The sequence below is a fragment of the Sceloporus undulatus genome, chromosome 3 (assembly GCF_019175285.1).
Source record: "Sceloporus undulatus isolate JIND9_A2432 ecotype Alabama chromosome 3, SceUnd_v1.1, whole genome shotgun sequence".
Lineage (NCBI taxonomy): Eukaryota > Metazoa > Chordata > Lepidosauria > Squamata > Phrynosomatidae > Sceloporus > Sceloporus undulatus.
Genome location: NC_056524.1, coordinates 259,884,747 through 259,910,507, shown reverse-complemented (window position 1 = coordinate 259,910,507; position 25,761 = coordinate 259,884,747). Strand labels below are relative to the sequence as shown.

Genomic DNA, 25,761 nt, shown 5'->3' with positions numbered 1-25,761 from the left:
TCTCTCTCTCTCTCTCCCTCTCTCTCTCCCTCCCCTCCCTCTCTCTCTATCTCCCTCCCTCTCTCTCTGTCCCTCCCTCTCTCTCTCTCTCTCTCATTTTTTATTTTTATTTTCCTCTGGCCTTTGCTGAGGCCTTCAAAGCCCTACTATAGGCCAAGCTTAGGGGGCCTGATGCCCACAAACGCCGGCTTCTAAAGGGCTCTGGAGGGCTTTGGAAGCCGGCAGTCAGGGAGGCACCTTTGGAAGCTGGCAGGACAACCAGGTAAGTGCTCTTACCGGCGTACAAGACGCCCCCCCCCCACTTTTGACCCCGTTTTAGAGGGTCAGAAAGTAGTCTTGTACGCCAGAATATACGGTAATGGCAAAAACAAGGTTTGCTTTTGGAATTTAAGTTAGTTTTGAATATTTTCAACCTATGGATGACTGAATCCATGAATAAAAAAATCTGTGGATACAGAGAGCCAACTGTATGTGTACACCGCTATGATCTTGAAAAAGGAATAGCGGTATATAAAAATAAAGTATTATTATTATTGTTGTTGTTGTTGTTGTTCTAGAAACAATACAGAAAACATTGTGGTGGACATAATGTGAAATTCCAGAACTTCCTGCCTTACGTTTTGGTCAATATATGTAAAGTAGCTTTGCATTTGACCAATTGTAAAAACTGAATCTTTAAACATTCTCTTTTTAATAAAGGCAGTAGTTCTTTTTTTTCCTTTTTTTTTAAATAAAATTTGCAGCAAATAAAGGACTTCTTGTGGAGTTTCCTTTCAAGGCAAACAACAAGGGAGACATTCAGAAGTATCAGGTACATAACACACAAATTAAAGAAGAAAATAGATGGCCAAAAGGTTAAAAAGGAATGAAAACACAAGCTTAATAGTCACAAGATCAAATGAGCCACTGGTTAATTTTCCTCCTTTTTTTGGTGCAGTTCATCAGAAGTTCAAGTAATTCAACTGAGCGATTGAACTGGAACACAGCACAGTGCCAAACCCCCTGATTACTGATAGCATAAACAGAGAAATAATCAACTGAACTTAACACTCCATGCCATCTTTCACATAAGAAATGGCTTTTGAGAATGTTGGAATTCCACCTTAGTTACAAGGAGAAACCCGTACAGCATGCAAATGCTTAAAACAGCCAAGTTTGCAAGCAGTAGTAGAGAAAAATCTTTCTCTTAATGAGCAATCAGGCTGGATTTAAGAGTGAAATGGCCGAGGAAGAAGATATTGGAGGACACAAAAATAGGGCCTATTTTTAAATTGAGGAAATACAGTGTCAGATGAGATTTTAAAAATATAAAATGAGGGTTTGATATTCAAAAAGCATGTAGTTCTTGGCCCAAGAGGTCTTTATGTATACTAGACATCAGTATATACTGTAGTCATTTTACCACAATCTTCCATTTCCTCCAAATTCCAGAAATTTGATTATGTTATTTTGATATGTATATAATTTGACTTTTTAAATACTTTGGTTGTGTACCTTCAAGCCATTTTTTTTTAACTTATGGCGACCCTAAGGTGAATCTGTCACAGGGTTTTTGTGACAATTTATTTAGAGGGAGTTTACCCATACCTTCCTCTCAGGATGAAAGAGTGTGACTTGCCCAAAGTCACCCTGTTGAGTTTCCACGGCCCAGTGGAATTTAAACCTTGGATTCAATTATTCTAGTCTGACACTCAAACCACTATACCACACTGACTCTTCTTAGATATAGTGGGCCTTTGATATCCACTAGGATTTGATTTCAGAATTCCCCGTAGAAAACAAAATCTGTGGATGCTCAAGTTAAATTAAATACAATGGGACTTGACACATTAAAATGGTATTCCTTATATACAGTGGCAAAGTGAAGATTTGCTTTTAGGAATTTATGCATTTTAGAAATATTTTCAAACTAGATGCTTGAATCTTTGGATAAAGAATCTGTGGATATAGAGGGCTGACTGTACTTGATGTGTGGTGTTGTTTGTCTTCACTTAGTTTCTGACTTATGGTGACCCTAAGGCAAACTTGTCACAGGGTTTTCTTGGTAGGTTTCTTCAGAGGGTGGTTGCCATTGTCATCTGTTGAAGTTGGAAGACTGTGACTACCTATTCCTAAATCAAGAATGAGGGATCCTTTCTTGGCCTCAGAGCTATGCTAACTCTTGGGAAATATGAGAGGCCTTCATCCCATGTGGAATCATTTTATATGAGGGATACCTAAGGAATCGGGAGGGTAAAGCACAACTCAGGTAACCATTTTTAATGTGACAGTGGCTATTTCATTGTCTAGCTATGACAGAAGTGCGTGTTTCTCTCCAACCCCCCATAGGTCCTATTAAGCCTCTAAAGGTAAACGTAGTCCTTTGATAAGAATGTCTAGTCATAACCGACTGTAGGGGATGATGCTCATCTCCATTACTAAGCTGAAGAACCAGCATTGTCTGAGTACAGTGGCCCCCCTCCTTACATGGGGGATTCGTTTGGGGTTCTCCCCCCACGTAAGGGAAAATGCGCATATGCTTCTTCCCCATAGGAAACAATGGGGCATGTGCATGTGGCGGCGGTGTAGTGTGCACACCATTGTTTAGATTGTTGCGTGGCTTCCGCATAAGCAGGATGCCGCGTATAGTGCGCCTGCGTATGGTGCGGGTTCACTGTACTACTCTGGTGAACATGTGGCCAGCAAAGTGGTACCTATTTATCTACTTGCATTTCATTCTTTCAAACTGCTAGATTGGCAGAAGTTGGGACTAGTGACAGGAGCTCACCCCATCATGCAGCACTCGTGCCTCAAACTGCCAACCTTCTAATCTACCCATCAGAATTGGCATCATAACTATTACGCCACTGTGACCCCCTAAGCCATCGCATCCCCTAAGCCTCTAGAAAGGAAATAATAAATCAAAATTGCAGTTATCCTAAAAATGGTTATAATGTAACCAGAAGATGTTTGAGCTTGGTATGGCCTTCTAGGCCTTCTGTGTCCCAGTTATATTAGATAAACTGAAGTTGTATTGGAAGGTGGTAAAAATTATGATTCACCGTTGTCCTGGAAAATGTGGAATGAATAAAACAAATATCACCTGCAACTGTAATGGGGCAGATTTATGGGCAGTATTAGAATCCACCTTGGTGTACTGTGTAGTCCTGGGAAGGTGGATTGTTCATTGTTATTCCTCATCCAAGAATCATGCTGTTCCTGAAGTTACTGGGCAGTTGACTTAAATATAGTAACACAGGAGTAGGAATCATGCTGTTTTAGGTTTGTTGGATTGAAAGTCTAGCAGCCATAGTCAGTTGTGGAATTCAGGGAGTTGTGGTCCAACAACATCTGGAATAACTTCTAAGCAGCAGCTCGTAGGTAGTTCAGGGAGGCAGGACACTGTAATATGACTTCTAGATCCAGAGTAACATTCATTCATTCTGGTTTTTTAAAGAAGGTTTGGCCATTTGCTTGAAGGATAGCTTCCAGACTATTTTATGCCAGTGCATCCCCACATCTATGTGAACTATACTCTACTGATGGTCATCAGAACACAAGCAGAGCCCTGCTTCACACAGTTGCAATCTCATAAGGTTGAGATGATGAATGCAGCCAATACAGTGGTGCCTCGGGTTACGAAATTAATTCGTTCCGCCATTCCTTTCGTAACCCGAAAATTTCGTAACCCGAAAAGGCTTTCTGTTAGCACTGGAAAGCCTATAGCTGCACTTTGCAGCATTTGAATTTCGCGCCGAAATGAATTTCGTAACCCGAAAAATATTTCGTAACCTGAAACAGTTTTTGCCAATCCAACTTTTTCGTATCCCGGAAATTTCGTAACCCGATCATTTCGTATCCCGAGGCACCAGTGTACTAGCTAAGAGGAGCATTGTTACCACAGAATCTAATATAAATCACAGCTCATGCAGTTGACAGAAGCCTTACCTACATTATGGGCTATGAGATGACAGTTCTCTTGTCACTCATTGCCATTTCTTCTGTGTTTACACAGTCAAGTGATTAATTGGAGGTAGAAGCAGAAGGAAAGCAAACACTTCTTTTTAATTGACTTGATCTTATCCATCCTGAATGTATTCATATAGTAATTATGTGGTCATTATTCCAGGTATGCAGAAGTGGAGAGGAGATCAGAATATGGTATGAACTAAATGTACTTTAGGTCAGTGTGAGGAATGAGTGGTTCTGAAAATCTTGAAATGGGTTGCCTAGTTTTGAAATCCTTGTAGATAGACCATACCTGTGTGAATGCCTTCTGTAAATTAGGGTTGTAGATAAATAAAATAATTTTGATTGATTTCCACATCTTGATTTCAGTATAACAACATGATACCAATATCTAAATATGTGCATATTGGAGTATGAAATAATTTAGAATGTTATGCTGTGAAGTGGAAATATACATCATTTTCTAATAGTTTCTGTTCCTTCTCCACTTGCATACACCAGGCCAAAAGTAGTCTTAAAAAACCCAATCCTAAAGGTTTTATTGGGAGATGAGAGGGTTGGTTTTAGATTATTAATTTTAACGTTGCATGTTTTAAATTTTATATTTGTATTTTTAATATTTTTACGATTTTAATTGTACAATTTTAATTACTGTGTTTTATATATGTTGTTAGTTGCCTTGAGTCCCACTTTGGGAGAAAGGCGGGATAAAAAGAAAATAAATAAACAAACAAACATGTATCTCTTCAGATTAAATTTATCCTCAGTAATGGATGTTTCCCTTAGGGACGTTTGTTTGCCTATTTGCTTGCTTGCTTGCTTGCTTGCTTGCTTGCTTGCTTGCTTTAAAGCTATCCGTTATATTAGAGGATCATGTTTGCCACTACAATAGATAAAAGCTTTTAAATTTACTAAAATCAGTTATGTTGAAACTAACTAAAGGTTGGAGCTCCTTGCTTGGGAATGAAATATTAAGAATTTGTGACTTTTTAAAGATTTTAGAACAATGATAGCCAACTTGATGATGTTCAGTTGCTTTTGTACCAGAGGTCAGCCACTACATTGATTTGCACTTACTGAGCTTGTAGTCCAAAACATTTGGATGGTAATAGGTTGCCTATTGAGAGTCAGCATGGTGTAGTCGCCTGAGTCTGGACACCAGGATTCAAATATCTGCTCAGCCCTGGAAACCTCCTGGGTGATTTTAGGCAAAGTATACGCTCTCAGCTTCAGAGGGAGGCATAGAAAACCATGAGATAGGAGATTATCAGATGGGTGGCAAATTGGAGAAGAAAAAGGCATACTCCCGACAAAGTCGCATGATTGTGCTGAAGAATTTCAGATGACGTAGGACGTATCCAGGATTTAATTTATAAAGATCTAGGAATGCTCCAGCAACAAACCATTCCCGGGGCTTCCTCATGAATGGTTTGTTGCTAGAGCATTCCTGGATCTTCAGGGGTTAAGACTTGGATAAGCGCGATGTGTCTGAAAATCTTCAGCATGATTGTGCGACTTTGCTGGAACTATGCCTCCCCCCTCCAAAAAAAATCTGGTAATCTCCATAGTGTCAAGCCTCTGCTAGGCCATGGAAACCCACTGCATGATATTTTCTGCCCCAGAGGAAGGCAGTGGCAAATCCTCTGAACAAACCTTGCAAAGAAAACTCTATGACAGATTCATCTTGGGGTCACCATAAATTGGAAACTACCTGGACATAGAGAACAACAACAATAAGGTTGCCTATTTCTGGCTTAGAAAAAAAGATGGCTGAAGCAGGATAGAAGAGGGATGATTAACGGGTTCTAAGATTATGGATAGTGAGGATAATATAGGTAGAGATCCCCCACCTTCATTTTCACGTTGTCATTGTTGTCTTGCCATTATGGCAGTGAATGGAGAGTATTCTGAGCAAGATTGCTTAGTGAGGTTTTGGTTTAATAGTCTAGTTAAGGAATGCTTCAACAGGTCACCTGGGTGAAGATAAGAAACCAAGATAGGGATATGTAAATCTTCTTACTATTAAGGAAGTATCCGTCTTACCTCAGTCATGATGCAGACTATAGACAAAACAAAAGTAGATTGGGTTTGTTGAGTATTAAATGTCAGGAAGGAATTCAGACAAAAACTTCTTCAGACAATTCATGAGTGATACATTTTGCTGTTTTGGGATGAGTTGATGACCATGAGTTTTACATGGTTTCGTAGAATGATGTGCCAGATTTGCAGATATTGAGGCTGCTTATGGTTATTGTATGACAGTCAGTCACATTAGGAGATAGCTGTTTCTTTTGTGCCCCATTTCCAATAGGGTCTGCTTAGCTAAAGTGGAAAACAGGAAGCTAGATTAGTTGGGCATTTGACTTAGTGGGGATGTTCTTATCTCCTCCTTAGAAGCTCCTATTCTAAGTTTGTTGTAATAATGTTACTTTAAAAAGTTCTGGTGTTTGCACCCAGACTCCATATAAATATAAATATAAATATAAATCTTTGTGAATAAACATTCATGTAACAAGGTGTTGGGTTATACTGCATTGTTATGTATGGGATTTTTTAAAATTCATATGCCACTGTTATTGTTGCCTATAACCAATTTAATTTAGCAACAGCAGAGGTATCTGCTGGATTTTGGAAGCAATTTTATTGTCCATCTAGTTTTTTCCACTGCTGCAACTTCATCTACAATTGACATTTTACTAGTTGGGAGGCTAATTGCTTATATAAAAGGAAATAAACCATAGATCATACACTGGTAACAAATTGATATTTAAGCATATGCGAGGCATTCAGTTCCTCTGCTCATTTGAAGGACATTGTGATTTATCTCTTCTGCTTTTGCAGAAGAATTTAATTCCCCTTCCCCCTTCCAGATAAACATAATCAGTATGTTGATAATGTACAAGTATTAGTATCACATTTTTATTATGAAAGCTGGTTTGCTGTAAGAATAGAATTGCCAAATGCAAACTCACTTTCAGATGATCATTTTGAAAATGTACAAGCCTTTGAGCCAAGTGACTTCAAACAAAAATGAAACAACAATAACACTAAAAGGCTTTCAAAAAGTAGACATTTTTGGCATACTACATCCCAGTGCAATCCCTGGCAGATGACTTTGCATAGATTATTGTATTCATTTAAAATATTTTATACCACCTTTCCAGACAAAGCCCTCCAAGGCAGTCTATAGAATAAAACTAAAATAATGTAAAATACAGGCAGCCCTCTGTATCCACGGATTCCTTATCTATGGATTCAAGCATCCTCGGTTTGAAAATATTTTTTAGAAGTATAAATTCCAAAAAGCAAACCATGATTTTGTCATTTCATATAAAGGACACCATTTTACTGTTCCATTGTGTTTAATGGGACTTGAGCCTCCACACATTTTGGTATCCATAGGGAGTACCTTAACCAAACCACAGCAGATACCAAGAGTCAACTGTACAATTAATTTAAACCAACATGTTTTATTTCCAGGATCCAGATTCAGACTCTAGGTGAAGCAGAAGGACAGGAGGACATTGCTAGTTCAGACTATGATGCAGACAGGGAGACAGAAAGGCAGGGGGACGTGCTTAGTTCAGACTGTGATATAGAAATGGAAATAGAAGGGTAGAGACAAACAGTGACACTTGCTAGAAGCCACAACACAGAGACATGGAGTCCATAATACTGACCTTAATGAAACATAGATGAGTTGGGAACATTAAGATGGGAAACACTCATTAATTAGGCAACAGCTGTGGGAGGCTGACTGGCCATAAATACTGTATTTTCTGGCGTATTAGATGACTAGGCGTATAAGATGACCCCCAACTTTTCCAGTTAAAATATAGAGTTTGGGATATACTCACCGTATAAGACTACCCCTCTTCCAGCGCACACCAAATACATTTTTTTAAAAAATCAGGTTTGATTTCAATATGGTAATTTTAATTCAAATCCTAATGACATGCAGATACTTAGCAGGAAATTAACTTATAAACATAATAATAAACATAAATTTATTATTATTATTAAATAAACAATTTATTTAACAACAATAACAAATTATTAAATTTATTTAACTAAAATTTAGTTAACTGAATAGGTTAACTGTGTCAATGAATCGGTAAAGGGGTTATTTTTATTTAAGAGGAACTCTCAAAGTCTCCCAGGCAAATGGGAGCAGGGAAAATTCAGCCCCAGCGCCTGTGAGGGAGAGGGAGAGAGGCAACTAAATGTGGAAAAGGCCCCTCAAAGCGGCCAAAATGGGGCGGGGAGCCCACGGTGCCCAATGGAGGCAAGGGAAGCTGCCATCAAATGCCCGGGAGAGAGAGAGGATGTTCTAATGTGCCTTAACAGCAGGGCAGGGAGCCAGGAAAACATTTTTGAGCTCCCCCCACCATATGCGGCGACCACAGATTCTCCACTTCGGCTCAGAATGACACCTGGCATATAAGATGATCCCTGACTTTTGAGAAGATTTTCCTGGGTTAAAAAGTTGTTTTATATGCCAGAAAATACAGTAATCCCGCAACTCTCTCAGGAGGTCATTGTTGACAACTGATCTTTCAGGAGGTAGCAACACTCTCCTCTCTCGATTCCTGTTTCATGTTTCTGAAGAACTTTGGACCTTTCATTGTAGATTGCATCATAGATTGACCACACTGCCAGAAGCTCCCTTGGAATGATGTCTTGACTTTCTTGCTGTACTCTACTGACGTGGATTGCCTGACCTCTGAAAACTGTAACTGTAACAAATTTACAGAAATGTCAGATTTCTGTAAAATGTATGTGTGTGTATAATCATTGACTTGTTGAAAGCTTTTTCTGTTCATCTCTCCAGATGTTTGGAAATGGGTTTTTGTTTGGTTGGTTGTTTTTGCTGTTTCAGGGTGAGCAGTACCATGAAACACGATACAACAATGGCACTGAAGGATTTTTAACTTTAAAAATACGGTCGTCATAACACAGTTTTGGGGGGAATTTCCTGGATCTTTGCAGGATTAGGGTCCCCAGAAGCCTCATGGTCCCTTCTAACAGCTGTTAGTGGCCTATAGGCCACACAGTTCCCACCCTTGCCATGGATATATGAACCAGACCTTTAGGATTTCAGCTACCACCTGCCCATTTCATGGATAACCGTCCTAAAAGCAATCAGGCAGATTTATCTTTGTTCAGTTTTCCCCTCCATCACATTTGTTGATAAAACACTTTTATCTTGGTGCTAGAATGAAATGTTACTGATGTTGCAAAAGTCTCTTGAGTGTGCCGTATTTGGTTGTGCCTGCATTTGTGGTAGCAGCTATGAAATGTTCCCAGTGACCTATGCCTGCAGCCTTGCTCTGTTGCCAGTCCCGGAGGCATTTTCTTTGAACTTATTTCATAGAATTTATGGCTATGAAAAGAACAGTTTAAAAAGTGTTAGAGAAAGAAGGAGGAGTTGTGTGGGGCAAAAAATACAAACCCTTCTCCTTTTGCAATAATTTTATTGTGTGGTGCTTTCGTTATCTTGATGTTCTGTTCATTCTATGCTGTTCCTCTTGACTTTTGCACATCAAGTGAAGAGCTGGATTTCTTGGACAGCTGGTTTATCTGGAATAGTTTTAGCAAGTTTTAAAATGTGACTGAGCCTCTTGTACTTTGGGTTCAAATCCTGTCTCTCTTGGGGCTGTTCAGCATGTGCACAGCTTTAATAGTATTCACACCATACATGAGAATTACTTACTGAAATTGTGGTGCATGACATAGGCTAATTTTCATTCTAGTTTTGGATTATGTACACTCAGAGCTTGTAAAGTAATCAGTTACAGAAAGCCAGGGGCTTGTAATTACTTCATTTTTCTCTGTAAAAGTGTACACCTAAGTTCAGGGGCTGGCCTGAAGAAAGAGGCTCCTCCCTCCCTAACTGTTTCGGCTTCTGGGGAGAGAGAAGGCTGGCCCGTTCCTCAGGGGGCTGGCCTGAAGAAAGAGGCTCCTCCCCCCTAACTGTCATCTTTCGGCTTCGAGGGGAGAGAGAAGGCTGGCCCAGTTCCATCAAGGGCTGGCCTGAAGAAAGAGGCTCCTTCCTCCCTAACTGTCATCGTTCGGCCTCTGAGGGGAGAGAGAAGGCTGGCCCAGTTCCATCAGGGGCTGGCCTGAGAAAGAGGCTCCTCCCTCCCTAACTGTCATTTTCAGCCTCTGAGGGAGAGAGAAGGCTGGCCCAGTTCCATCAGGGGCTGGCCTGAAGAAAGAGGCTCCTCCCTCCCTAACTGTCATCCTTCAGCCTGTGAGGGAGAGAATAGGTGGCCCAGCTCCATCAGGGCTAGCCTGAAGAGAAGAGCCCCCTCCGTCCCATCTGCTTTGGTCCAGGCCTCAGAGGGAGAGAAAAATACTGGACCTGATTCCCTCCCCCCTCACCATTCCCTTCTCCTTTTGTGTCGTGTCTTTTAGATTGTAAGCCTGAGGGCAGGGAACCGTCTATTATCCCCTCTGTTGTAAACCGCTCGGATTCCCAATGATTGGGCGGTATATAAATAAAACTTATTATTATTATTATTATTATTATTATAACATGAGTGTGCATTTTGAGAGCACATTTTGTACAGTAGGCTAGCAGTGTGTAGCTTGACAAGGGGAATAGCTAACTTTTTAGTGGGGATGTCAAGAATACAAAATTTCTTGTCTTCCAATGAGAGGAAATTTTGACATGTCAGGACAACCCATTGAGTAAATTGTCAGCTACAGTGAGCTTGTTTTGTCCATATGAAAAAGAAAAAATGTCACTCTTCCTCATTTTCATTTTTGGTGGGTTTTTCACCAGTGATGTGGCTGTTTGGAAGAAACAGAATTGGAAAATTCTGAGCAAAATTTTATGCAACATTTTCGAAATGTTATCTGATTTAGCATGTTTGGGTTAAATGTTGGATTAAAAACACTCAAACCTTTATGTAGAAATTCTTTTATTGGAATATTTGTAAGAAGGTAAGAAAAATAGCATCTCCATATCCATGGATTCTGCATGTACAGATTCAATTATTCATGGCTTGAAAATACTAAAAAAAAAAAAAATATATACAAAATTAAAAAAGAAAAATGCAAAAAGAAAATCTTGATATTGTCATTTTATATAAGGGGCAGCATTTTACTACCCCATTAGATATCATGGGACTTAAGCACCCATGGATTTTGGTATCCACGAGCAGTCCTGGCACCAAACCCTACTTGAATACCAAGGGCCTACTTCTCTTTCCTTACTTTAAAAAAAAATACTATACCTGAAAAAAGAGTTGTATCTGATAGATCTGATATCAACAACTTAACTTTCTCTTGTTGAGATATAACTGTACAGTGCAGTGGTGGTGAACCTATGGCATGCATGCCAGAGGTGGCACTCAGAGCCCTCTCTGTGGGCACACTTGCTGTCGCCCCAGCACAGAGTTTGCCAGAGTTTCTTACTAGAAAGCCAAAGGGACGTGGCACTTTGCAATAAATAAGTAGAGTCTGGGTTGCAGTTTGGGCACTCGGTCTGTAAAAGGTTCTCCATCATTGGTACAGTGGTTCTTGGTGGAGGATAAGTCCCCAAATGTAACATTGGCTGTTGCTAAATTTCTTTCAGAGGCAAAGAGGATTAGAGCTCTCTATGTACTAGATAAAGCTGATAGCAAACGTTTTATTATTTTTACTGTACTATTTATTCCTTTTTGGGTGTTTTTTTTTAAAAATTTCATGTTTGAGTTTTCTATTGGACCTATTGATTGTAATAAATGATGATGATGGATACCAAGGGCCCACTACTCTATTCTTAATTTTTTTTAAAGAAGTACTATACCTGATAGAGAGTTGTACCTGATAGATCTGATACAAACAATTTAACTTTCTCTTGTTGAGATATAAGTGTTGAAAGGGCCCTCTGCATTTGCTGGGGTTAGGGGCACAGGACCCCCGTGAAAGTGGAAAATTTTAACCTGAGAGAAAACCTCTCTAAGAATCTCTAGGTTCTCCAGCACAACTCCATTGTCAACATCTACCATAATTAAATCATAGAATTGTGGTGAAGGACAAACAAATGCCTAGAGAAGTGTTCTCTCTAGGAATTTCTAGGTATCCCAGCTCAACTTTTGGCAAAAGTTGGCATAGAGTCGCATTGGAGGACCTAGAGATTCCTATGAATCAAATCGGCTTTAGAAATATTGAATAACAAAATCAGACGAGACATAAATATTGCAGGAGTTAAAATAAAGAATTTTGAATATAAAGTACTGGCATATGCAGATGACTTGGCGATCATTCTATCCAATCCGGTGACAGACATTTCACAACTACAGTACTTAAAACAATAGAGGAATATGGTACTTATGCAGGACTGAAGATTAATAGAGAAAAATCAATTATATTGCCCATAAATATAAATCAAAATGACTGTGAAAAAATTAAAATTCTCTCAAAGTTTGAAATAAAAAGTAAAGTAAAATATTTGGGAATAAATATTACAAGAAAGAATTCTGACCTATTTAAAAGCAATTATATACCCCTATGGAACAATATAAAAAAGGATTTGAAAAACTGGGGAAATCTACAAATTTCATGGCTAGGGAAAATAGCAGCAATACAGATGTGTATTACCCCCAAATTATTATTTCTATTTCAAAATCTACCCATTATAAATAATGACAAACCATTTAAGGAGTGGGATAAGGAGATAACTAAATTCATATGGGATAAAAAGCAACCAAGAATCAAACTCAAAGTATTGCAGGACAGTAAAGAGAGAGGGGGGATTGGACTACCAAATTATAAATTATATTATCACGCATGTTGCCTCGAATGGGTCAGAGATTGGGTACAGATCAAAAAAGACAAAATTTTGCAATTGGAAGGTTTTGATAATGTTGTAGGTTGGCATGGCTATTTATTATATGATCAAATCAAAATAAACAAAAACTTTAATAACCATTTTGTAAGGAGATCTCTAAGAATTTGGCAGAAATATAAACCCTTTTTTGTCACCAAAATTCCTGGATGGGCTTCGATAAATGAAGCCTTCTTTAGGAGAGAAAGGATGAAGGACACGGAGTGGGTAAGATATAAGGATTTGTTAAAGACAGAAAAGGGAACAATTTAAATAAAAACAATGGAAGAGCTGACGGAAGAGGGGTTCAGCGTTAATTGGTTTCTATATAGAGAAATCGTGGAAAGATATAAATTAGACAACAAAAAATATCAGATAGAAAAAGAAGATACTACATTCGGAATATTAATGGCAGAGAACACAGAACACATCATCTCTTAAATTATACAAATTGTTACTTAAAATAGAAATGGAAGATGAAACCGTGAAGCAATTTATGGTAAAATGAGCACAAGATCTTAAAACGCCAATATTGATGGAAGAATGGGAACGGAATTGGAAGGTGAGGTTGAAATATATACTTAGCACAGAGGTAAAAGAAAATTATTTGAAGCTACAATACAGATGGTATATAACCCCAGAAAAACTGAATACAGTCCGTCCTCGCCTTACGCGGGAGATCCGTTCCGGATCCCTCCGCGTAAGGCGAATTCCGCCTATGCTCGAGCCCCATTGGAAACAATGGGGCTCGTGCGCGGCGGCGCTGGCGCGTGCGGGGCAAAACAGGCATGCACACCCATTCAATTGAATGGGACGCACCGCTCCTTCCGCCCCGCGCGCGCCCTGCGGCTTGAGCACGTATGCTCAAGGCCGCGTATGGCGCACCCGCGTATGGCGCGGGCGCACTGTAAGATGGATAACCAAATCAGGAAAGAATTTTGGAATTGCAAAGGTAATAATGCTAATTATATACATATGTGGTGGGAGTGTAAGAAAATCAAAACCTTCTGGAGCCAAATTCACAAGGAATTAGAGGAAATCTTAAATACAAAAATTAAACTTGAACCTGGATTTTTCCTGTTGGGTATGGTGAAGGACTTAAAACTAGAAAATGATTTTGGAAAAATTATCTTTTACATGATAACAGCTGCTCGGATGGTGATAGCAAGAAAACGGAAAAGTAAAGAAGCCCTACTGATAACAGATTGGTATTTGAAAGTGTTTGATACGATAGAATCCGATAGACTCACAAATATATTGCAGGATGGAGAAGAGTCAAGATTGGAAGGTATATGGGCACCCATTATAGACCATTGTAAAGAGCAAATAAAGAAAGCACTGAAATAAAACATAGAAAAGGAAAATGATAGTAATTTAGAACAGGATAGGATTGTTAAATATTAATAGTGTGCTCAGTGAATATAACAAGATGAGTCAAGGTTCGGAAATGAAATAATGATTGACAGTACATAAAGGAAAAAGTAACACGAAGAGATATGGAGTGTACAATAGAAAATAGAGCTGATAGAGTACAGGAAAAATGTGAACTCTTGGGCGATATTAATAAGTATGTATCTGTTAGCTGATTGTTTTACAGTATTACAATATATAATTGTAATGTATATATTTAACACATTATGGGTAACGATAAAAGGGTAGGTTTCAATAAACTGCAACAAATATAGGGAGAATGTAAATGGGGAAAGTACATATTCGACAGATGTCTTTAATTTGAAGGAGGGGAAGGGTTTTCAAGTGTAAGTTGTTTTTGTTTAATGTGTTTGTGGTGGTATTATTGTTTTGGTGTTTTGTTGTTTTCTTTGATATTGTTTTGCTGTTGTTGTTTATTTCGAGTGTTCCTTGTTTTATGTTTTGCTTTTTAACTAATAAACAATTTAAAAATTTTTTAAAAATCAAAGCCACAAATGTGGAGGGTCAGCTGTAGTACCCTCACTCATTCTCCACTATGTCAGTTTCATTTTAAGTTCAGAGAAAAAAAATACTTCAGTAAAACTAGTTTAACATTCTAGTTCATTAAAAGATAGATGTGAGTCTGTGGACACAGCCAACTTATCACATTTAACCTTTACTATTTGTACTTGTGACTTATTGAGAAGTAATCAGTGATATGAAACAAACTAGCTTTGCTGTGAATTCACTTGCTAGTCTGTTCCTCTAAGCACTGAGGTTTGTCAGACTTTGTTTTACACAGGAATGTGCACTTGAACAGGTAGCAAGAACCATTTTTTTCTACTCTCACGTTCCCCCCGATGGGGCACATCAGGGTCCCTAAACACCTTAAATATAATTTTAAACATTTTTTTCAAGGTGATTCTTTATTTCCAGTTGTTTTTCCATCCCTCCAGTTTTGCTCTTACAAGCCCCTAACATACCTTAAAAACTTATACTATACAGGTGAATAACAATTCAATTGTTAAAAATAAGCTCAAGTTTCAAAAACACTTTGTGGAAACGGTAACAGGCACATAGCAAAGTTAAGACCAGTAACAACTGTTTATACACATGTAAATACATCAAGGATATTGAATCAATCAATTCATGGAAAAATTCATTCATAAATAATCAGTTTATAAATCAAATTACACTTTATCAATTGATTCATAACTAAATAGACGTAAAGTGGAGAAGGTAGTGAAAATGCCAACAATAATTTCAGGCTTCAAAAATACATTGTAAAAAGGAAACCTTGTTCACAGGCACTTTTGCTGGTATACATCCAGTGACAGAAATAAGACACAAGGATTTGTAGTTGGAATACCATAATCACAAGACAGAAGATCACGGGAATTATATTTTCCTTTCCACCAGCATAAGGTTCCTTAGCTGAATTATGTGATATTATAAAAGTGAACTCATGGATCCATATTCCAAATATGGCTTCCTTGTGTGAGGATGGAGCAAGCTTGTTTTGTGCTGCTCTAGAGAATAGAACCAAGAACAATGGATGCAAGCTGCAGAAAGGAGATTCCACCTCAACATTAGGAAGAACTTCTTGGCAGTAAGAGATGTTCAAAAGTGGAATGCATTTCCTTGGAGTGTGGTGGAATCTCTTTCTTTGGAGGTCTTTAAACAGAGGCTGGATGGCCATCTGTCAGGGGTGCTTTGATCGTGAGTTCCTGCATGGCAGAGGTTTGGATTGGATGGCCCTTGTGGTCTCTTCCAACTCTATGATTCAATGATTTGTATTACCATTTTGTAATGTTATGCTTGCTATGTGCCTGTTACCATTTCTACAAAGTGTTTTTGAAGCTTGTGCTTATTGTTAACTGTCATTCACCTGCATTGGGTTGTATGGTATAGGGAGTTAGAAGCTCGTTGTGATTCTTTCACAATATCTTTAAAATCTGTCAGAACCCCCCCCCCCAATGTTTGGCAGAATCTCCCAAAATTGAAACATAAATTCAGCTACATCTCTTCCAATTTCAATTTTGGCCATTGTTTAGCTGATTTTGTGGGAGATGGTTCTGGCAGGGTTTTAATGTATGCGGGTTAATTGGGGAATCCAAACTAACTGCTTGGTTTGCAGTGGTTTAGGCCATTGGGGATTATTAATATTACCTGGATGCTTTGCAATTTTTATGGGTTTCAGAGGCTTATGGGTTTGCATTTTGGGGCTCCAAGGATGACATGTGACCTGCAGGCTGAACTTTGCCCAACTCTGCCTTAGATTAAACTAGAGGTTCATATCCTATGTTTCCTTCTCACATGCTTCTCACATAGTTGACTGAGCTACAAAACCCAGGGAAGTAAGGATAAAAACGTGTGTGTGTGTGTGTGTGTGTGTGTGTGTGTGTGTGTGCATGTTTGTGTTAATTAAAAATTTACCACAGAAACATAAAAACATTGGACATTTCTCCCCAATAAATTTGCTGTTTGTTATTGTGTGCCTTCAAGTTGTTTCCACCTTATGGTGACCCTATCATAGGATTTTCTTGGCCCTCCCTCCCTGTATGCTCTCACTGTACTGTTTGACATAAATAATGACAGTTTTTGAAAACCAGATTTCACATCACCAGTTTTGGTACCCAGTTGCCTACAGAGAGTCCCTGGGGCTGAAAAGTGTTCCCTGGACCCATTACAGTTGACTATCCCTTTTGTAGAACATGACAATATTGGTGCTAGGGCTACAATCAGCCTAGTCAATTTGAAATCAATTGGCCTGCCCCTTGATGCCAGTTTCCCTGTCTTTTCATTAAAAATTCTGAGTAGCCAAAAGCCATAGCTTAGAACAAGGAACAGGGAAAAGTAGCACAGATAGATAACTGAACTAAAGAGTATATTCTGAACCAGAGAAATTGTTCTGATTTGGAGATGGCTTGCCTGAAAATTATAATGCCTCTTTTTTGTCCAAAGTACTTATTTTTCTCTGCTGTTTTAAGTGAGGGAGATGTCTTGACATGGAAAATACATTGTAGGAAATCCAAAACATCCTTTCTTTATTTGGAGAAAGGGAGATAAAGTATAATTTATCCTTTTTAAAAATTATTATAAGTAGTACAGTTTAGGTTCATTGATATGTCACCCTCTGTAAAGTTATACCTAGACATAGGGCACTTTTAGACAGATGGCTCCTAGCAATACCATTCAAAAGACACATTGTAGCTGCTCCATCTTTCCTTCATTAATGTGTGTATCTGTGTGTGAAAGAAAGAAAGTGTTACAGATAGGAAATGATTTTTTTAGACCTTCTATAAAATGGTGTGTGAATGATGCAGGGTGACTGTGCAATGGCTTAAATCCTATTGCTAGTCTTGAGTAGAGTAGACCCACTGAATAGTAACCTATGTGTTATATCACCATCAGTGAATTGAATGGGTGCAAGGAGATGCAAGCCATGAAGTATTTAATGCTGAATAGCTATAGGAATAATAGAGCACATATTTACTCTGTCAGAGGATCCAGTGTTACCCTTGGAGCTCTCACTGTTGCCCCCAAAGTCTGTTGCACCCACCAATTTTTGGCAAAAACCATGCATCTCCAAGGATCACATTGTGGGCTGCCTTGTGGGAGCAAGGCAGTATATAAATTAAACAGATAAAGGTTAAACCCCCCTGTCATAGGCTATTGCATGATGTTTCAGACTGCCTGAAAACAGCTAAAACAAAACTTCAAAACAACCAGAGCAGCAACTAGAACACAACATATCATCTCTTCTGTTTTCCAAAACCGTGGCTATGACACTGTAACTATAGCCCTTTGGAGGAACCAAAAATCCAGTGGTGTGGCCCTGGGGTTTATGAAGAATGCATAGCCTAGAAGAGCCCATAACCTTCCATCAAATCAAGAATATGTTAATCAGCTAAATAGTTGAATAACTGTTGTCTGCTACTGGCTTGAATGTGGTGCCATTGATCTACTGTTTCTTTTTGACCATCCTTCTCTCATTTGTTTTACGAAATTTAAAGGCAAATAGAAAATTCCCTGCTATGTCTGTACTTAAGTTCCTAAGACATGAGAATGGCCGATCTGGCTCATAGAAAAATTGATAATTTTTGCCAGCAAGTCCTGACATTAAGGATTTATCCCTCTCAGGCCAGATTAACCATTCCATCCTCTTCACCATTCCTGAAAAGAGTAAAACCTTTTTTAAAAAAGACAACAACAACAACAAAAACCCAACAACCTATTTTTGCAAGTCTTTCCTGTTTGTGGGTTTTGTTTATTGGATTTTTTAATAAAAAAACACTTTGAAATTTCCAGATCTCTACATATAATCATGACTTCATCTTTTCCCCAGTCCTGGGACTCAAGGTAGCTTCCAAAAAGTGAAAACATACACAAATACAAGAGGTCAACATAGGCTCCTTAAGATTCATTAGGAAGATAATAAATAAAAAGGTAGATATCTTGGTAGAGCCAGCATGGCATAATGATTTGAGTGTTGGACTATGACTCTGGAGACCAGGATTTGATTCCCAGTTTGGCCATAAAACTCCCCACGGTGACCTTGGGCAAGTCACATGCTCTTAGCCTCAGAGGAAGGCAATGGCAAACCTCCCATGAATAAATCTTGCTGAGAAAGAAGCTCAAGGAGTGGCAGCGTAGAATTTATTGGATGTTCCAGTTTGGATTACCTTTCCCATTCTCAAATGAAAAGCCCAGTTTTGGGACTCTTTGGCTCTAGACATTTGGGTTAAGTATCTCAATGACATGTCTCTTATTAGCGATGGAAGGAATATTAAATATTCAAAGGAAGATGAAATGTCCTAATCTTCCTCATTTCATCAGGATGTTTTTTTAAGAACAGTGTTGTAATCTTTACATGTTTTAGATAAATTGTACAAATTTATAGGGTGTGATTTAGATGGTGGAAAAGTATACGGAAACTATAAAGACGAGTTACAGTGAGCTTGGTGAGCATATGGCATTCCTAATATCTCTTCCTTGTAGCCTGAGTGTCACCTGTTGTGTTCTGTTGGTCTCTGTCTCCTCCTGCTTATCCTAATATTTTGGACAGTGCTCCTTAAAGCTTGTACCATCTTATTCATCTTTCAAGTCTTTGTTGAAAGCCCCTGAAAATAGTGGACTGTGTCAGTGGGTTGATAAATCTCTCTGTGGCACATATACACACCTTTCTGTGTTAAATTTAGACTGCCATCAAAGCCAAATTAATAAATCCTTTAAAGAAAATTATTAGGAAAACGTGGGGAGGAAAAATGGAGATGAGAGGGGATACTTTAGTTGTAGCTCAGAATACAACACCTACATTTGCTGATGATAATATCACACAGGTTTGTGCTCAGTTATGTGGAGAAGGCATGCTGCTGCTAATAATAAGGAAAAACTAATTGAAAATGGCCATTTGTGAACATAACTAAAATACTTGTTTTTAACATTTTTCAAAGTCTTTTAAGCAGTTCAAGGATTCCTCTTGAATAAAATTGTCATCTTGAAATGAGAATTATAAACACATATCCAGTTCAAATTTGGAATCCAGAAAAACATAATTATGTACATGGAATATACACAGTGAATCAAAATACCTTCATTTACCCAAATATTGAGTCTATGACCTTCACTGCTGATCTTTGAGTCTTGAATTTCTTCAGCCATGGAGAACCTAAGTGCTGCCACTGCAAGGACTGTTGGTTGATCTTTGGATCATAGTGATCATACTGATCAACAATGGTGTTTATCAGACGAGCTCTTAAAGAGGTACTATTCCAGTGTGACTCCTCTAGCTGCCTCCTGTTGCATGCTGGGATTGGCAGTTTTAAGGAGGGGTATTTAGAATTCTCAGGCAGAGAAGTTCAGCTCCTTAAAACTGCCAATCCCAGCATGCAACAGGAGGCTGCTAGAGGAGTCACACTGGAATAGTACCTCTTTAAGAGCATAGTGTGATAAACATCAATGACAAGTTGTTCCAAAAATTTATCACTAGATGACTCAAAATGCTGCAAAATCTACTCAGAGGCATCCCCTCAATTTTGTTTCTGGTCAACTGACAGCTTCTGCATCACTAACTGCTAATGAATTATTAACCCAGCACATCTTGCAATTGTTTTAGCTGAGATTTGCTTACCTGCCAATATCAGGTAATTAACACGCTCAGCAATTCTAGGAGTTGACACTTGAAGACTTCCCAAATCTGGTTGCATCTTTGGTCTCAAAATCTCTGTGTTGAAAGTTGGCACACCACTTCTTCACAGCCGAATACGACAGGCACTTGTCTCTCAATGTTTGCATCATACTCTCCTGAATTTCCTTTGGAGTTTTCTTCTGCAGGAACAGGAAGTTCCTGACTCCTCTGAGTTCAGCACTTGAAAATTCCACACTTTTTGTTGACATAGCTCTGTCAATGATCTGAAAAAAACAAAACAGAACAGAAATTAGAGGTACAATCCTAGAAATTGCAGTATATAATACAGTGCACCTGCGTTACATGCAGGTGCGTGCCAAACACGGCTTCCAGCATACGCTGGAAACCTGCACTGGAAGATGCCTCGGCGCACCTGGAAGAAGTAATGGGGTGCATCCCTGTGATGCACGCCCTGTGGCACACTGTGGGCACAAGCCCCATTACTTCTAATGGGGCTTGAACATACACATTTTTTTACGCGGGGTGTGTGTGTGTGTGTTTCCGGAACGGATCCCCGCGTAAAGAAAGGGCGCACTGTACAAAACAACACTCTTTCAAGCCAGAGTGACAAAATTATACTCTGATTTTGGGAAGTGGGTTGGGCTGAGAACTGTTTAGCACCCCCTCATGTGTTAAGAGCAACTTAGTTCCCAGTTGCACAGCTTTCATTAGCAGTTGGCAGTGGCTGCAAAGCTATATGGCTCGTGATAGCATGGGGCATTACTTTGTGGAAACACACAAAGCATCCTTCTACTGTCTAAACACATTTGGATCATATCACCCAGTGCTGGTGACAATCATCCTGGATATCAGATAGTATTCATAGAAAACATGTGCTTTACTGCTATCTCTTACTGATTTATTGTGAAACCATTCTGATTTCTGTAAGGATTGGTGTGCATTCCAGTTTGTGCTGAAATGTTTAGAACTAAAAAATAATTTGGGATTAGGACACTTGCTTCTTTTTTTAGAAAAATGGGAAGAGCAGTTGTGTAAAGTGTGCTGTAGTGTAGCTCCAGTACACTTTAGTGTAGATCTTAATGTTTTTCAAACTAGAGTGCATCTTTTGAATCAGTAGAAATGACAGACATATTAATTTGACAGGTTGCCATTGATCTCATAGGTTTACTTGAGTTGGGACTAAAAATAGGGTTTAGATCTTTTGTCACCAGGTAGAGATACATGAAGGCCATGTTGGCTGAGGACAAATTAGCAAAATCTATGTCAAAAATCGTTTATTTTGTGAGGAATATTATTTAAGGACAAATTTACACCAGGAACCTGTGGTTTTGAAGTTAGAGCTGTTCAGATTAATGCACTTTCTGCTCCATCTAATAAAAATAATTACAGACTTTTGTAAAATGAGTTTTATTTAAACCATTACCCAAGCACTTCTTTGAGGAGGGGAAAACTCACTGTATGCAAGAGCTTCTAGTGGAATTGCTGGAATAATTTCACACTGTAGCCAACTAAGTTCACTGGTTGTCTTTTAAAGCAGAATTTTACTTCATCCTGTTCCTAGTGGACAAATAAATTCAGACCACCCCCCCCCCCAGCAAGAGCAAACTATTTCCTTAGTAAGTACATACTGAAACTATTGATATCCTCTACCTTTGTCTAGACAAGTTGGAGATTTCACTTTTCAAACAGAAACAAATGTAAAGTGCAGTGGTGCTCCTCAATGAGTTTATACCCTGAAAAGTCACCAGTGAGTGTGTGTGTGTGTGTGTGTGTGTGTGTGTAACCATTCATTTCCACCATGAATGTCCATGTCTGTCAATTAAGAAGCCATCTATATATCCGGGAGTGGTTGTTCTTGGCACTGTGTCATGCCATTTCAGAATTCTGGTAGAGGTTTCGGTTTTACATTGCCCTTATATAAATACAGTACATACAGAGTTTCTATTATGTTGTCTTCCATCTCTGTTTAAAGTAGTACAGTCCCAAAGGGGCTATATTGCATGCATTTTCCTGATCCATAAAAGTTTCATGTCTGCTCTTTTGGGCTTTCCAGAGTTGAAGTAAGTAGCAGTGGATATTTCACATGTAATTTTAATTAAGCATGGAGTAGTATTTTCAACTGCATGCCACTATTTAACAGTCTCTTCCAAAAACAGTGATCTATCTCAGATATAGTTCACCATTCTGTGGCTTGTTGGAAATTGAATATGTAATAAGCTCAGGTGTTGCTGAACTTTACGAAAGAATTTGACGAAATTGTGGTGCTGGTTGGTTAAGGAGCACCCTCATAGGTCCAGTTTGGACATCCTGAAAACTGTTACAAAAAACCTGGAGCCTTGCTGTGATGCTGGGCAAATGAGGGAGTAGTTGAGCTTACTGGTTACAATGAATTACTTAGGCAACTTTGGCTACCTCTTAACATGGAATTTGATTCTATGGGGGAATTTGAAAAGAGCTAATAATGGTTGAGCTGGCCAAACATTTAAAATTCAGTTAATCACAACTACAGTGACATGGACTAGGCCATCCAATGTGAGTTATCCCATTGGAACAGCCAGGACCCATTTCTAAATCAGAGAGCACATTTTCCTGGCCATGATTGACTCTTAATTATGAGTTGATAGTTGTAAATGCAATTGTGTATTAGGAGGTTCATTATGAGTTCAGACTAAACTTTCTCCAAGCTTCTATATGGGAAAGTACTGTATTTTCTTGCATATAAGACTACTTTTTAACCCAGGAAAATCTTCTCAAAAGTTGGGAGTCGTCTTATACGCCGGGTGTCATCTTATAGGGCTAGTTCTGAAACATCCGAGCCAGACTGGAGAATCTGTGGTCGCCACATATGGTGGGGGGAGCTCAAAAGCGGTTGCGGCCACGTCCCTGCCGTATGCGGCGATTGTATGAAAGCAGCTACCGCTCTGATAGTCTTGGAGACAGGGAGGGCTGGGCAGGCAGGGAGAGCTGACCAGTCCAAGCAAGCTTTGTATACAACAAGGTTTCATGCTAAGTACCTGCATGTCATAAGCATTTGAATGAAAATTACCATACTGAAATCAAATCTGATTTTTTAAAATTTTTATTTGGTGTGCGTTGGAAGAGGGGTAGTCTTATATGGTGAGTATATCCCAAACTCTATATTTTAACTGGAAAAGTTGGGGGTCGTCTTATACGCCCAGTCGTCTTATACACCGGAAAATACGGTAACTGTGGAACTTACCTGCTTTATTATTTTTTTCTTAATGAAACCTTAGGCGTATTTGAGAAGAGAAGAGAACAGAGAATGGGCAAACCTTTTAAAATCATCATGATTGTCTAGGATATTTCTTGATTTGCAATATGTCTTTTTCTGTGTGTAATATAGGGCACAAACAGACAGGCCAAAATAAAGCTGCTTTGGTTCATTTGGAGGTACGTTGTTTGAATGTTGCATGCGTCCTCAGAGGCTGGAAGCCGCGCCAAAGCCATGCTCCAGTCCTAAGGAGTGCAGTTTTGGTGCAGAATCTGGCCTCTTAGGACACATGCATCATTTAAACAGCCCTCCAAAGTGACCCGAAGCAGCTTTATTTTGTCTGTCTGTTCCGGCCCATAGTTACTTATTTGTTCAACAAGCTGATCTGCTGGACTTAAATTGATTTGCAGTTCAGTACAAGAGCTTGCAGACATGCAGCTGTATTGCATGACAAAAGGTATCATCCTATGGTTGTTGTTACAGGTGGTGTGATATCAAGGGCTGCACTGCTGCCACATCACAGTTTTGTGAGGTTTCAGAGAGTAGTTCTGTTAAGGACACTCAGTGATTATCTTATATTATTTGCTGAAGGTGAATGATATATTCATGCTGCATCAGGCAAGTGTGCATCTCATTTATTAGATGAAGTATAAATGCTTCCAGATGTCTAGGGATTTCTCCTTTTGAAGTCATTGAAGTTGAATAAGTCTGTCCTCTGGGCTTTAAAGGAATGTCTTGAGAGGAATCAGAATGGAAATATGAACTAGATCCTTGATTTACCTATTCACTGAGTATGGATTTTTCCCCCCCACAATTTTAAAATATGATGATCAGCCATTCCTGTCTTGACAACATTTTTCTTTTGACACACTTTGGTAAAAGCATAGCTTGGGTTTAAATAAGGCTACTGAGCTCATAGTCTGTGGACTGCTTCTGCTCTGCAAGCCTATCAGCTGTTTGATCCACAGAAGGTTTAGGAACTGTATGAATATGAAATAACAGTATGGCACAAGTATGAAACCAGTCCCTGACACATCTTGGATAGAATTGTTGGTCCACCATATTAAATAGTTTTGAGAAGCATTGTTCTAAATGGCACATGTTTTTTCAACAATAGCATCAATATAGTTTCTAGCAGGATTTGCTTTAAAACTTTAACCATTGTTTTTATAATCTTTCTCTGAAATCATGAATGGGTACAAATGTCTGGTGCATGGCCCATTTATTTGAAAGTGTTAATATACTAGCTTTTAAAAAGTTTGAAGGACCATGGTTCATTGAGGTAACAACATGCTTTACACACAAATAGATCCCCAGATTAAATTTTCATCATCTCCAAGATACTGTTGGAAAAGACCCCCATCTGAGATTTCTCAAATCAAGCAAACATAGATCAGAAAAGTGCAATTTAAATGGATACAGTGGTGGATTGGGGTAATATATTTGTAATATCCTTGTTTCATATCAGGTTGCAAGATATACTGGTGGTGTTACATGGAACAACAACACATATTTTACTGTGTACTTTCCTTCGTGTTCACATGGTTTGAATTAGGGGTTTGAGGGGTTTTTTTTACACATTTTTTGTCACTGGGTAAAACACATTGTGGTCATTTTTATTTTCTTGGTAATATGTTTGCAATATTTATTTACTGGTTATTCAAAAAGGAAGAATGAGAGTCTGCCACTTTATTGTTTCTTCCCAGTATTGGGAAAGGTGAACACAATTAGGGCCATTCAATAATAATCCCTGGATACCTTTATTTAACAGTGAGTTACTCCATTTTTTGTGTGCGTTTTTTCCAAGGATAATGGTTGCCACTTGTAGCTTCTTCCCAGTGATGCAAACCAAAAGAGATGAGCATAGTGTGTAAATCATATCTTCACTGCACAGTAAACAACATTTGGATATCGAATTAACTATTATGACTCTGACCTGTAAATTTAGTTGGATTGTAGTATGCCTATGGGTTTAGACTTCTGTGTTGGAAAACTCTAGTCTTGTGTACTCACCGAACTATAGCAAAGAATTCTAAGTTCCTCACCCAACTATGAATCTGAAGATATCCTTAGGGTGACAGTGATATCAAACTGCTATAAAAGGCTATTTCCCAACACCCCCAGAAAACATTAGCTAATATGGTTGTGAAAAAAAGAATATTGGTTATGGAAAATTACTTTTTCATTTTCTGCTTGATAAGCTAT

General features: G+C 38.7%; 1 protein-coding gene across 6 annotated transcripts in view; it reads left to right on the top strand.

The window, feature by feature from the left end:
* TBL1XR1 (TBL1X receptor 1) overlaps positions 1-25,761 on the top strand; it is a 257,598-nt gene that overhangs the window by 121,901 nt on the left and 109,936 nt on the right. The window contains exon 3 of one of the 6 annotated variants that reach the window (XM_042461031.1): positions 24,040-24,107. The exons of the other annotated variants lie outside the window; for them this stretch is intronic. The gene's annotated coding sequence lies outside the window, so the exon portion shown is untranslated. The remainder of the gene's footprint in view (positions 1-24,039; positions 24,108-25,761) is intronic. 6 annotated transcript variants of the gene reach the window in all.